The sequence below is a fragment of the Nelumbo nucifera genome, chromosome 2, assembly GCF_055504915.1.
Source record: "Nelumbo nucifera cultivar China Antique chromosome 2, China Antique-T2T, whole genome shotgun sequence".
NCBI classification, from domain to species: Eukaryota; Viridiplantae; Streptophyta; class Magnoliopsida; order Proteales; family Nelumbonaceae; genus Nelumbo; species Nelumbo nucifera.
The window spans coordinates 32,882,362-32,897,842 of NC_142650.1; the positions used below are offsets into that span (position 1 = coordinate 32,882,362).

At 38.7% G+C, this 15,481-nt stretch overlaps 2 pseudogenes across 1 annotated transcript; both read left to right on the forward strand.

The window, feature by feature from the left end:
- The first annotated feature begins 73 nt into the window (after positions 1-73).
- On the forward strand, positions 74-5,693 carry LOC104603409 (adenosylhomocysteinase pseudogene; annotated as a pseudogene).
- Positions 5,694-7,949: 2,256 nt separating this feature from the next.
- On the forward strand, positions 7,950-10,997 carry LOC104603280 (pentatricopeptide repeat-containing protein At1g31430 pseudogene; annotated as a pseudogene). The gene is made up of 2 exons (XR_016083061.1): positions 7,950-10,452; positions 10,569-10,997. The product of XR_016083061.1 is annotated as a pentatricopeptide repeat-containing protein At1g31430 pseudogene (transcript).
- Positions 10,998-15,481: the final 4,484 nt, after the last annotated feature.

The following is a 15,481-nucleotide window of genomic DNA, read 5'->3' on the forward strand; positions in this document are numbered from 1 at the left end:
ACAAATCCTGAGCCTGGCCCGTAAAATAGTCGGGCTCAGGCTTTTAGGCCCGAGGTCAAGCCCGTGGGCTAAAATGCATGCTCAAGCCTGTCCGGGGGCCGGGCTGGCCTATCAGGCTACCCGGCCCATGAACAAGTCTAGTATTAATCCAATTCAAGAGCTTGGAAGAGAGGAAGCAGAATTTGTGGATTTAGGTGATCATGGTGAGCAAGTTGATGAAGTTGAATATATGGTAGAGGGAGATGAATGCAATGAGGAGGAGGATTCTTATGAAAGTTATGTAGGGGAAGATGACCATGATTCTTGGGATGAATATGCTGAATATTCAAATGAAGGATCTTAATTTGAAGAAGACGAAGAAGAGGATGATGGTAGTGGCTATGAAGACATTGGCTATGGGGTTGGTGACAATGTAAATGATATGTTGTACGATTATGAACTTGTTAGTAAATATGAGAGTCCTACAAGTTCAGATGATGGGAAGTTAAGAAAGAGGAGAAGGGACTATGAATTTAACTTTGAATATCCAAGATTCCAAGTAGGAATGGAGTTTGCCAATGTGAAGAAATTCAGACATGCCTTTAGATAATATTGTGTGGTTAAAGGCATTGAGATTATTAGAAAAAAAAATGAATGAAGAGAGTAGGTTCACTGCAATTTATGCTGTTAAGGGATGCAAATGGAGAATACATACATCTCTTAGCCATGATGGAAATATATTTTTTCCTGTGAAGACTCTTGAAGACACTCACACTTGTCTTCAGGTTATAACCAACAAAGAATCAACCAACACTTGGATCTCAACAAAGCTAAAGGAATATTTGCGTATAGACCCAAACATGTCAGTTCATGCACTTAGGGTTGAGATCAAAAGACTATTTAGTATTGCACAATACTAGAAGAAAACTCATAAGGTCATGTTAAAGGCCTTTGAGAAGATCAAAGGGTGTTTGAATGAGTCATACACCAGGCTGTCTCAATATTGCACAATTTTGTTGGTTAACAAGAACCAAACATAGTTGGGACCTTTAAAAGAGTGTTCATTTGTCTAGGAGGATCAGATAGGGGATTCTTTGAGAGTTGTAAGAAGATTATTGGTTTAGATGGTTATCACATGAAGATAAATGTAGTTGGAGGTGTAATTCTATCAGTTGTTGGCCTTGATCGAAATGAAGGTATATTCCCACTAGCATATTTTGTTGCATAAGTTAAGAACAGGGAAAGTTGGATATGGTTTTTCACAGAGACAAGAGATGCATTGGGTATTGATGACCTACATAGGTGGACTTTTATGTATGATAGACAAAATGTGCATGGCATATTGTTATAACTATGATTTCATCCATACTATTGAACCACATGTTTTTGTATATGCCTAGTGCTAACAATTGTTAGTGTTTGTTAGTATATGCCTAGGACTAATAGTAGTTATGTTTGTTAATATCTATTTACTACTAACAATTCTTGGTGTTTGTTAATTGGGGATAATTGGTGGTATTTCAATATACGTGCTTGGGGCTAACTATAAGTTCTGTTGAGGTACTTATACAACAATTTTAAGAAGATATACAAGGGCAAGGCTTTGAAAGATGATGTCTAGGTTGTTGGCAGGGCTTACACACAGGCTTATTTCAATCATCACATGGATGTTGTGAAGAGTTTGTCAAATGATGCTTATGATTGACTTGGTAGAATATCTCGAAAACATGGTCTAGGCATGAGTTTAGTCCGATAGTTAAGTCAAATGATTTAACTAATAATTGGGCTAAATCATTTAATTCATGGATTAGGGAAGCCAGGGCAAAACCAATTGTTCAAATGTTGGAAGATACTCATAAGAGATGAATGGAGAAGATTAGTGAAAGGCATGACAAGGCCAACACCTTTAGTGGTGAGCTATTGCTAATGGTACAATGTCATTACTAGGAGGAGAAAAGAAGCTAGGTAATACATAATTAACTTTTTTTCTTAACAATTTGATTGTTTTGAATGGTCAATGCATGTTAGTAAAAAACGGTTACCTATGTATACTAAGAATGAGAAGGTCATAAGGTCAAGGCCACATGAGTATCAAACTTCAAGGAGTGATTTGGTAGACAATGTGACAATAATGGATGCCAAAACATGCACATGCAAAGTATGGGATGTTAGTGGCATCCCATGTGCACATGCACTAATTGTGTTGGCATTCATTAAGGGCAAAACCAAGGACTTTTGTAACTTGGCATTCCATTAGGAGACTTACAAGGTGTATAGCCACTTTGTGCATCCTATATTAGGTGATAAGTATTGGCCATAAGTAGAGGGCCACCAAATCAAACTTCCTTTCATGAAGAGAAGACATGGTCAACCTCCAATCAATAGGAGAAGGGAAGAAGGTGAATTAGGCTCATTATTACATGCCCCATTCCAACATAGGACGGTGAGGTGCTCATTGTGCGAATGGTTTTCTCATAATAGAAGGAATTGTCATACTCTTCTCCTTACCCACACACTCCAACAACTACAATAGCAAAGGTGAGTCTATTCAATTAGTAAGTAGTAACCATATGAGTTTATTATAGTAAGGGGTTGCCAAGTCTAACCAAATGATGTATAATACAGAATATTATAACTAATCAACCTTAGTCAGCCTCAGCCTTAGCATAATGTTTAATGTTCGACGAGGGGGAGTATCTCACAAACAGGTCAACAACATACGTGAAGTGTTTTCTTCATTTAGGGCTACTCATGATAGTATTGTGGTTGGGTATAGGGGTGGTGGCTTTAAGGGTATGATTGGAAATGAAATGAGGATGGGATCAAATGGAGTGAGGCATCCCATTCAAGTCCCTTAGTGCAATCAATTCATTGTAGCCCCAGTCAATGGCAATCCAATCCAAGCCCCATATACAAGGATGGTTGGTTCATCTTCCATATTAGTATATGTAAGTGAGTTATTCCCTATGTGTGTTTTCTTTTTTTTTTTACATTTTACAATTTATATGTAAGACATTATAGTGAGATTTGTAAAATATGTGCAAGTTTAAGAGCAATATTGCAACTAAGACATTAGATTTTCTCAAACATGACTTGACTCTCTCAAGACTTCAATTGTTTTCTTTACATCACGAGTTCTTTATGGGGCATATCAAATTCTTTATTCTTTATATTCTCCCTAGTACATTGATTTTTTTTGTTATCTATTTTTTTTAGTTGACTAGTATCCAATCACATAATCAATGTGACACTTCTTGGAAAATAGTTGAATGGTTATGTAGTATAAGGGTATAATTGCTATTGTACTTTTCAGGAGTATAGTTTTACCAACATGTGATAAATAGTGATTCTTCCACCCTTGCAACAAAGACTTCACCTTTTTAATAATTTGGTTCCCTTCCTCTTTCCTAATAATTTTAATTAAGCAAATAACAACCCCCCTCTATGGGACTTATTCCTTAATAACGTAAACGTCCATGGGCCCATGCATGCCTACATAAATCTTCAGGCCCATCAAGAAAACCTAACCATTCGGGTTCTCCTAATCCTATCTCAAGATAACAAACTGGGATAATCTTAATCCTACCTCCAAATAAGAATTGTCCTAGATAAACCTAAACTAATCCAGATAAGCTTTATCTCTTATCCTTGTACAATCCCATTGTAACTATAAATAGGGTTGATTCGACCCTAGTACATACAAGTTAATCAAATCATTTTCTCAATATCTTTAATATTTGATTTATGTTTTTCTGTTTTAACTTGGTATCATAGCCATATCGATAGAGACAGGCGCACATGGTAGCAGCCCAACAACATCCAACAATGGCTCAACATCAAGTAGTGCGCTCCCTTCAATCCAGAACGTCACTCATTATCTTCTTATCAAATTAGGAAGCGACAACTACCTATTGTGGTGTGCTCAGTTCCTTCCCATCCTTCGACACCACCATCTACTGGAACTCGTAGAAGATAAGAAGAAGCCACCACCTGAAGTTATACCCAATCCAAACGGTACAAGGATGATTGCGAACCTTGAATTCAAAAAATGGACAAACATCGATCAGCTTGTGTTGAGTTGGTTGATTTCCTCTCTCACTAAAGGAGTTATGGCGCAAGTGGTAGGTCTGTTGACATCATCTGAGATATGGACTTCCCTTGCTCACAGTTATTCTACACACTCCCGATCCAGGGTACTACAGTTGTGAAGACAATTACAAAATCTTAAAAAAGGGTCTCTTTCTATTTCTGCCTATATACAACGAGCAAAATCCATTGCTAGACTTAGACAATCGACTATATGATATTACCAACCTTAGTAAACTTTAGCCAGTGACAAAGAGTCAGGAAACCGATTCCTTAGGCTTCTATACTTAGAAAATTCACATTTTAGCTCAAATAAAGTCTAGGGAAAGCTTAACCACCTAAAAATAAGTTAACCATTGGTCTCCAAGGTCTTGGTAATGCTGAGGTCAATCACAATTAAGTCCAATGTTATGCATCTTGCTTATGATTACAATTAATCCTTTAATTCTTATTCTTCTTTCTTATGTTGTCATGGTGGCACTTCTTGCTCATCTATCTTTAGAGAGTGTTTAGTCCATTAATCTATCTTTGAGTTCAATTGAGGATTCTTTTGTTATAGTTGCACACTTATCTTTCCACATTTTTAGTGATCTTAGTGTTTTTGTTATCATTAAATCACACAAGGTCAACAAATATGTTCTTCCAAGTTTGCTTTACGCTACGTTTGTTTGAGGTGTAAAAGAGAACCGAGTGAAATTTTACATCCTGGTCCAATTTTATAAGTGTTTGGTAGAGGTGTTAATATGCCCCGTAAATCGATGTAAAAGTCCATTATTGTCAGTATTTACATTGAAAATCAGTGAATTATCGATGTAAATTATCCCTTCTTCTCCGTCAAGTGGTCTCCTCTCTATATGAACAAGTTTCGCTCCTCTTTGTCCTACAACGGTCACCTTTGACCAACAACCAAAAGAAACACATGCCGATGATGGCTTCCAATGAAGTTGATGGAATGTTTGGTTCATTTCACCCACACATATTCTCAACCTTGGTTGAGAGAGCGCGAGAGAGAAAAGAAGAGATAATACATCTCAATCTCAAATCTATCTACAACCATGTTGCTACTCGTCAAGAAGACCTCCTCTAATTGTCAATACAAGGTCAAGGGAGTTCGACTCTCTCAACCATTCTTAGCCTTTTAAGGGAGCCAAGATCACCGGCTCGCTCCACATGATGATCCAGACTATGATTTTGATTAAAACCCTAACTGCCCTTGGTGTTGAGATTCGTGGGTGGTCCTGCAACATTTTCTCCACTCAGGACCACACCACTATTGCCATCATTCGCGACAACGCTTCAATATTCGAGTGGAAGGGGGAAATCCTTTAGGAGTATTGGTGTTGTATCGAGAAGGAACTCAACTGGGTCCTGGTGGTGGTCTTGATCTCATCATCAATGACGGTGGTGATGATACATTGCTCATCCATGAGGTTGTGAAGGAAGAGGAAGAGTACATCAAGACCGGAAAGTTGCTAGGTTCATCATCATCAAACAATGCCAAGTTCCAAATTGTGCTCACAATAATCAGGGATGGGTTGAAGATGGATTTGATGAAGTATCACAAGATGAAAAATAAATTGGCTGGTGTTTCTAAAGGGACAACCACCGGTGTCAAGAGGCTTTACTAGATCAACGATAAAGAGAGTTTCAGAGCAGAGGAGTGCGAAACCTTTCACTTTTACACTGGAACAACCAAACAACATGAGAGAAAATTTTCAAAACACCTCATTTCAATTTTCCATCAATCACTAAACTGGGTCCAAAATTTCCATTGGTGTAAATTTGAATTTTCACCTCAAACAAACACAACCTTTAGGGGAAATGCCCTTATATAGAACACGAAAAATGTAGTAGCCATTCATACTTTACGATTACCTAAGTGGTGTCACTATTTAGTAACATATATGCACTTTCTTTACAAAGGCTTATAAAACATCCATCTCCACTCAATTGTGCAAACATTCTCCATTGCCCAACATTTATTACTATTAGCTTAGTATATTGAGGCTTCCCATAGCATTGGTAATTGACATTCTTACCCCCACCGTGATATACTCTATCTAGGGGTGACCAAAAAAAAAAACCCGAATTGACCGAAACCGGACCAAAAATTTGGTTAACCGAATCGGTTGGTTCGGTTTCAGTTCGGTGTTTTAAAAAATTGAAGGTATCGGTTCGGTTTCGATTAACCAATATAAAAAATCGACAGTTAATCAAATCAACCGGTATACATGTTTTTCTATATATTTTTTATGTATTTATATATATTATATATATTATAAATTAATAAGTATGCATTATATATAAATATATATATATATATATATACTTATAATATTATATATTATTATATATATTTTTATAATAAATATTATAAAAACTAAAAACCAAAAAATTGACGAACCAAACCAATGCTTAACCGAACCAGTCAACCTATTGGTTTCGATTCAATTCCGATTTCCGGTTTTCTACTACTGGTTCGGTTCACAAAAAAGACACCCCTAAGTCTCTATCCATCTCCACTTCAGTCGATGCAAGAGTTTCTTAATTCAAGTTAGAAGATTTATATCCTTTAATAACAAATCAAGTCTAATTTTAATTTTCTAATTCAGATAAAAAGCCCAACATAAAGGCTCTTAGTATATTACATTAGTCTGGGTGATATTCCTTTATATAAAATTAGTAAAAACATATTTTATACACGTGTACAAATTTTATATAAAAATAAAGATATAACCTATAATTAACTTTTAGGTCCTGCCCCCAAACCAAGAGATATATCCATTTTATTTTATAATAGTATAGATGCTTATTTAATTTCTAATCAAATAGATGTAAGAAGGGGCAAATTATGAAACTTAAGAAACAAATTATGCACGAAATAAACATAGAAAGGGTCAAATAATAAAAACTAAGCTCATTACGCAGCAACACCAAATGACCAAATAGATGGTGTATTTTCATGAAGGAGGCCAATAAAATCATCAACTTGGCATTGGGCGGTGGTAGACCTGTTTATGTGCTGGGCCGGGCTTTTACTATGTATTAACAAATTTTTTTAAGGCTCGAGCCCGAGCCTGACCCGATCATCGGGCCTATAATTTGGGCCCGAGCCTAGCTCTCATAAAAAGTCCGAAGCCCGAGCCTGGGCCCGGGTCCGAAATTTAGCCTATACTATTATTATTATTAATGTTGAAACAGCTGAATAGAGAGAGAGATTGAAATTATAAAGAAAAGAATAATATATATATATTAAATTATAAATATATATTTTAATAAATATTATATTATTTATATATTTTATATAATATTATATATTTTATAAAATATATAATATTGAGTCGGGCCGGGCCGGGCTCGGGCCGGGCTTTTTTGACAAATCCCGAGCCCGGCCCGAAACACAGTCGGATTTACTGTGTTAAGCCTGAGGTCAGGCCCGCGGGCCTAATTATATGACCAAGCCCGGCCGAGGTGCAGGCCGGGCCGTCGGGCTACTCGGCCCATGAACAGGTCTAGGCGGTAGATACCTTATTATAAAACAAAATTTTGATAAAGAATATGTAACTTTTAAATCGCTATTCAGCATATATTTTTTATCAAACTGTCGCTATGAATCTATGATGTTGTTTAAAGCAATGTTGCTGCCAACCCATGCCAATCGAACAAGAATCCGATAGATTCGAATTCAATTCATTTATCCCAATTCTATTTGTAATTAACATAAATTCATAAAATAAAAATAAATTTAAATAAATCCCAAATACAGGGTAATTGTAAAGATTTTCAGCACTGAAATTCGAACCGAATTAATCCAGTCCATTTGCAGTCCAATTAATATGTCATTCAACAATTAATGACTAGAAGATAAAAACAAGTCATTCAATTCAGCCGTTTCAGCTGACAGCCCTCCTTGCCAATTGCTCTAGCCTATATAGCATAAGCATTCGGATTCCCTTGTTGCTGAGGCTTGAGAGTTTTGTCGAGAATCTATGCGCCCTAATTTGTCTCTCCCGTTTGGGAGGGCTGAAGTGCAGCGGCGGCTTCCGGTTTTCCGAGGTAGGCCAGTCTCTGCGATGAAAAATCCGAGAGCCAAAACCGGCTGAGTTGCTCAATGTTTTGGGCTGTCCGCTTTGGTTCAGCCTCTTTAGAATTTAGATAGCTTATCCGGAGCGCCTCATGGCAGCTGAATCAGCTTAATCTTGTAGCAGTCGCAGTAGCATCCTAGTCCTAGGATGCCAGTGCCGGAAACTTTCGCAACTGCCCTGGGCTTCTTGTCCTGTCTGCGAGGCCTGAGCTAATCGAAACGTTTTCCTTTTTGCAATTTCCCGCGTACACGAGAGGTCCGGGGGTAGGAGTGGAGTTGGAGCCATCACTGCTGATGAGAAGAAAGAGAGTGAGAGGAAAGATCACTTCTCTTTGCCATGAAATTCAGAAACCCAATTTTGCGTCTTTTCAGCACCTCTTCATCGAGTCCACCAACACATCAATCCTCCAACAATCTGGTCGCCGTCGAATCCGCAAAGAAGCTCCACGCACATCTCATCAGAAAAGGAGCCCACACTGATCCGACCGCAATAGCCGACGTCCTCCGCTCATACGCTCTCTCGACCACGAAACCTCACAAAATCCTTTCTCTCTTCGACCATATCGAGCGTCCCACAATCTTTGTTTGGAACTGGACCATCAAGGGTTTGTCCCTAGGCGAACGACCTAGTGAAGCAATCTCTGTGTATAACCGAATGCGGCATTGCGGTGTTTGTGCGAATAAACTGACGTTCATATTCGTTCTCAAGGCCTGCGCTCGGGTACCCGATATCGTGCATGGCTGGAAGGTCCACGTGCATTGTATGAAACTTGGGTTTGAGTCCTACCTCTTTGTGTCGAACAGCTTGATTAGTATGTATGGTTCGTGTGGTGAAGTGGGGTTTGCACAAAAAATGTTTGATGGGATGCATTTCAGGGATTTGGTTTCTTGGAACTCTTTGATTTGTGGCTATAGTCAGGTGAATAAATTTAGGGAGGTTTTGGGTCTTTTCAGTGCAATGAAAGTGGAGAAGGTTAAGGCCGATGCAGTGACAATGGTTAAGGTTGTTTTGGCTTGTAGCCATTTGAATGATCAGGAATTTGTGGATCATGTGGTTAATTATATTGAGGAGAATGGTGTCAAGATGGACGTCTTCTTGGCAAACACTCTGATAGATTTGTATGGGAGGTGTGGCTCTGTGGGATTAGCTCGGAATGTGTTTGATCATATGGACGAGAGAAATTTGGTCTCTTGGAATGCCATGATAGAGGGGTACGTGAAAGCAGGGGATTTGGTTGCTGCACAGGAGCTTTTTGAAAGCATGCCATTACGAGATGTGATCTCTTGGTCATCCATGATTAGAGGTTACTCTCAGACTAAACAATTTTCTAATGCATTGACGCTTTTTCGTGAAATGATGACAGCTAAAGTAAAGCCAGATGAAATTACACTAACTAGTGTTCTTCCTGCTTGTGGCCATTTGGGTAGTCTTGATGTTGGAAAGGCAATTCATGAGTATATCCACGAGCACAAGATAAAACAGGACATTCATGTGGGAAACTCTCTTATAGATATGTATTGCAAATGTGGCTGCATTGAGAAGGCATTGGAAGTATTTCGAGAGATGAAGAGCAAGGATACTGTATCCTGGACCTCTATCATATCAGGACTCGCTGTGAATGGTTATGCCATTTATGCCCTGAAGTTCTTCTCACAAATGTTAAGTGGAGGTGTTCCACCAAGTCATGTGACCTTCATAGGGGTGTTGCAGGCCTGTACCCACACAGGATTGGTGGATGAAGGATTTGGTTATTTTGTAAGTATGACCAAAATTCATGGAATAGAGCCGAGGATGAAGCATTTTGGCTGTATGGTAGATCTCCTAAGCCGTTCTGGCAATTTAGACAGGGCATATGAATTTATTAAGAAAATGCCAGTGGCACCAGATGCTACTGTGTGGAGGATACTGCTGAGTGCTTGTAAGCTTCATGGAAATATTGCTATGGCCGAAATTGCCATGGACAAGCTTCTTGAGTCAGATCCAAGCAATAGTGGCAACTATGTGTTATTGTCCAACACCTATGCAGGGGCAGATAGATGGGATGAGGCAATGAATGTGAGAGAATTGATGAAAGAGTGTGATGTGCAGAAGCCACCTGGATGTAGCTCCATTGAAGTTAATAATGGAAAACATGAGCCCCTAACTCCAGATAAGCTACATTTTCTGAGCAAGGAGCAGGTTCTGACAGGATAATCTTCTAGAGGTTTTACTCAAATACTGTTTATGGATATGAAACCAATCAAGAGCTGGTTCACATCCAACTGCTAGAAAGAGGTTTCATGTAAGCAGAGCGCTAAGCATTGTAAGTTCTCATGATAGTTGTATTTAAAACTCAATATCTGCCCCTTTTAGAACAAGCCTGCCATAGATGAATTTTCTTCTTCTTTTTCTTGATCAGTAACTTTGTGCTTGTTTTAGGGAACTGGACCCTCGGAAAAGGCACTTTCTTAATTCAGAACAAGGCAGGTCAACCAGGAACTAGAGTTTTGCAAATCTGCAATGAAATTTTTGCAGTTCTGAGTCCCAATTTACTGGGCATACTTTTTAACATGATGAACTGCTGAAAACGGTTGAGGTTCAAGCATGCTAAATAGGAATTGGAGTTCTTGTTGAAGGAGTTCTAGGGATCCTTAAATACTGGAGGACAATGCAATTTTGTATATGTTTATTTTGTACTTGTTAGGTACAATTTTATGTTTTTTTTTTTTAAATTCCTCCATTTCCTCTCAGTGGGGAAAGTTATAGTTTACCCTTTGGTAATTTTTATCGGAATAAGAGATTTGTACTTGCTAGTTCATGGAATTTTTTCCTTTCAGTTAAAAAATAGTTGATGATTCCTTTATTTTCTCTCCATTCTCAATCCTATGCATCAGTTGCATTTCATTCTCACTTAATGATAAAAGTCTATAGCTTAGAATAAAATCTATCGCCACATTTTTGATAGAATATCATTATTAAAATTGGTTTTTAGCTACGGACAAAAAGCAGTGGCTAAATACTATTTATAGCAATGAAATTTATTGTCCATGGCTATATGCTCATTTCCTAGCTACGGTTGCATGCACTTCTTCCCAAAATTTTGGCCTACGTTCTCTCTCTCTCTTTCTCTCTCGTTTGCTTGGTTTCTCCCTTCCACCATTCTCCTCTGTTTCCTTCCTCCTACCTCTCTCTTGCTCTGGCTTCTTTTCTCCTACCTCTATTTTGATTAACAGGCATTGGGGTTTGCACGGAAACGGTATGCAGAGCAAGCGTTAATGAAGAATGTGTAAGTTAATCTAACTTCCTAGAGTAAACTTCTGTTATTTCATTTTCTTATACTTCACCTATTACTTGAAGTGCATTGGTGTTACTTTCTTACTGTGCATCATAAAAAGTAATTTAATGCTTGAAAAGAAGTGGGATTTATCTTAGCCTCTTAGATCTTTCAGATTTTTGAAATGGATATTCATCTAATTGATTCATACATAAAAAGAGAAAAAGGAACTAGAAATGGGTTTAATTTCAGTTGGATTTCTTGATCAGACAATGCGTTAACTTTTCAGGTGATTAGAAAATAATAAAAATTTACCATGGTGGATAAGCAAATAATAATTTTCCTAGATGATGTTAGAAGATTTACCAAAGTGTGATTAGAAGGTGCCCTATGAAGATGCACCAGGATGTGTTCTGTTAGGTCAATCCAGATGAAACCAAAACAAATAATTTAAAATCAAAAGATATTAAAATAAAACTGATAACTTGATATATGCTGGCCAATGTCCTTACAATGTGCATGACTGAGAAAATGTAGAAATTGGTTGAGCAACTAAGCGCCAATGTTTTTGGATTGTATTTTCCTCAATATTTTTCTTAGTATCTACTTTCTTCATTTACTTCAATTATGGTATAGATGTACTGTTCTATATAGATGAAGATTTAAGATTATGGTTTTTGTTTATATGTTTATATATTTTGGGTATGATCCATGGAGTGCCATCTCATGATTTTTTTGGATTACTAACAAGATCAAAAGAACATTATTAGTAACTGAACAATGCTATAAAAAGAATTATCTAGAGAACCACATAGGAGCTACAAGCAAAGCTCTCCAAGAGAAAAGCCAAACCAATATAATTATAGCCAACCTCTGGATCCATCTGAACAAGATGGTCACATTTTTTTTTGATTGGAAACGTTAACAAGATGTTCACATTTGATGTCAAGTCAAAGTTCTGGCCTCTCTCATAGAATGTCTGAATCTCCATGTGCCCTCACATACATCTCTAAGCCAACTTATTACCACCTTTGAGAGTCTCCATCCACCTCATCATGCTGAAACACTTCATAAGCTAGAGGCATCATCACTCACCAATGACTTTATCTATGCTCAGACAGATACAACAAAATGCATTGGGCCTAAAATTAGCCAACAGGATCATTCTTAAAGACTGTTGAAAATTCCTACCTTTGAAGGACTAGGATTTTGTTAGGAGTATTTAAGTTTAGTTTCACAACTTGAGGGGGAAGCATCCGAACTTGGTGAGCATATGCCTGGCCGAAGATTGGTATACTAAGTGGGTCGATTTCTAGATCATGTCATCTATATGGAAGTCTTTAAAACTCTTCTCTAGTGCTCAGATGATAAGAAACTCAAATGCTGATGATATCCACCTGCTCTTTGGTCAATTGTTCCTTCTCTCAAAATATTCTAATGTTTGTCTCCCTCCTTTTTTGCAGTAGTAATACAATCGGATAATCCAAACAAATAAAGCCAAAGCAGTGTCTTAATCAAGTGCAGAAAATAGCAATCAGTCTGGCAGTTGAGCATATTTCTACATTTAGCCTATACTAGGATTTGATTTGAGTCATGCATTGAGATCAAATGTGGTTGGGGAGGATTCCACTACAGACTACAGGCTTGGGTGGGGATTTGCATGGTTATAGGTACACCTGTTCATGGGTCGGGTAGCCCGATGGGCCAGCCTGTCTCAACCCATTATTGGTTGAGCTTGGACAAGATTTTAGGCCCGCAGGCTCAGGCTTGGGCCCAAAACACTAGGCCTGACTTTTTTTGGGTCGGGCTCAAGCTTTCTCAAAGAAGCCCAACCCAAGCCCGAGCCTGACTTGATAATGGTTTTTTTTTTGAAAGGTAAGGTAATTTTATTGAAACAGAGAAAAAAGTACAACATGGCCTTCACCAACAGAGGGCTGGATCAGAAATACAACAGAACACAAACACCACAGAGACTCACTCAAATTACAGACTCCAAATGGACTGAGAACTGAGCAGCTGAGGCACATTCAGGTGCTTAAATTCAGGATTAGCAGCCACCCAAGAGATCAGCTTACTCACAGCCCTTTGCACTAACTCATTTGTACTTTTAAACTTGTTACAAAAGGCTCTATTGTTTCTTTCAGACCAAGTAGACCAGAGACCAGCCGCTGGGACAGTGTTCCACACCAACATTCCTTTCTTCTTAAGACCCCCCACCTTCCAGCAACACAATAAGTCTTTAACTGTACTTGGCATAACCCAGCTGAAACCCATAGCTCTCAGAAAGTTCTCCCACACCCGAGAGGAGATTGGACAGTGAAGACAAAGATGATCTGTAGATTCCAGATTAGATCTTGAAAGAGATATCCAGAAGCTGGACACCTCTTCTTTCCAGATTAGATCTAGAAAGACACTTATCTAGAGCCATTGTCCAAACCAGAAAGTTAGATTTTGAAGGACTGATTGGATTCCATATCTGACTGAAAGGGAAGCTTGTAGAACCTGAACGGCTAAGTTTGAGGGCCAAAGACTTGACTGGGAAGCAGCCATCACCATTCCACTTCCAGTTCCACTCGTCCTCCAGGTTAGTATTTATCCCCTGTCCCTGTAAGAGCTCCAGCAACTCCACAATTTCATCCTGCTCCTAGTCAAACAGGTTCCTTCTAAATTGAGGGGTCCAGGTCAGCCCATTTTCAGAGACATTATAAGAGTCAGCCACTGAAACATCACGACTAGCAGCACAATGGAACAAGAGGGGGAAAGCCTCAGCCAAGGGACCCTCCAAGCACCAAGGGTCCTTCCAAAAATTGATTGTCACCTTTACCCACTTTGAAACTTACTTCATCCAAAACATTAGGCATATTTTTCATTATGCCTTTCCACAAGGAGCATCCCCAACTTGAAGGGGGATCACAAGATCTCCAATTACCCCCCTCCAGCCAAAAGATTTCTCCACCAAGCTGTTCTTTCTGAGGCAAATCTCCAGATCCATTTACTGAGAAGGGCAGAATTGAACAATTTTAGCTTCCTAATACCCAATCCACCTTCCTCAATGGGGAGGCATACTTGATCCCAATTGACTAGATGAATTTTCTTCTCTTCATCCCAACCTCTCCACAGAAAATTTCTCTGCAAATGTTCCAGTCTTTTTGCTGTTTTAGATGGGGTGGAAAAAGAGACATAAAATATGTTGGGAGATTGGAGTGTGTGCTTTTAATTAGTGTCACTCTTCCCCCAGCTGAAAGATATTTCGCTTTCCAAGAGGACAGCTTTTTCTCCATCCTTTCAATGATTGGAACCCAAATAGAAGAGGAGGAACATTTTGCCCCAAGAGGTAAGCCCAAGTATTTAACAAGGAGGAAGTCAATCTGGAAAGCCAACATCCTAGCACACTCTTCCAAATTAGATACTTGGCCCACCAGAATAATCAGACTTTTACTCAAATTTACTTTTAGCCTAGATACCACTTCAAACCAACTCAGAATCCCCAGAAAAAATTCCACCTGATCAAGGGAGTCATCCACAAAACAAAGAGTATCATCCACAAATTGAAGGATGTTCACCTTTTCCTTCCCAGGAGCAAGCGCAAAGCCTTCCCATAAACCAGAAAGAGCAGCCCTCTTACTAAATAGAGAAAGAATTTCCATAATACAGATGAATAATAGGGGAGAGAGGGGTCTCCCTGTCTTAAACCCCTAGAACTTTCAAAGAAACCTGCAGACTGCCTATTTATCAGCACCGAGAATTTAGGGGAAGAGATGCAAACCTTGACCCAATTCCTCCACTTTTGACCAAAGTTCATTTTCTCAAGTACGAAACCCAAACACCTCCAATTTACATGATCATAAGCTTTCTCTTATCTCTAGCTTACACACCAAACCAGGAATTCCCTCTCTCTTCCTAGAGTCAGTAAGCTCATTAGCTATTAGAACAGAATCAAGCATTTGCCTCCCCGGAACAAAGGCAAACTGTTTATCAGAGACCATGCTGCCTATCACCCCTTTCAACCTTTCAGCCAACACTTTCGCCAAGACCTTATAGAAGCTGTTCAGGAGACTTATAGGCCTGAAATCTTTGA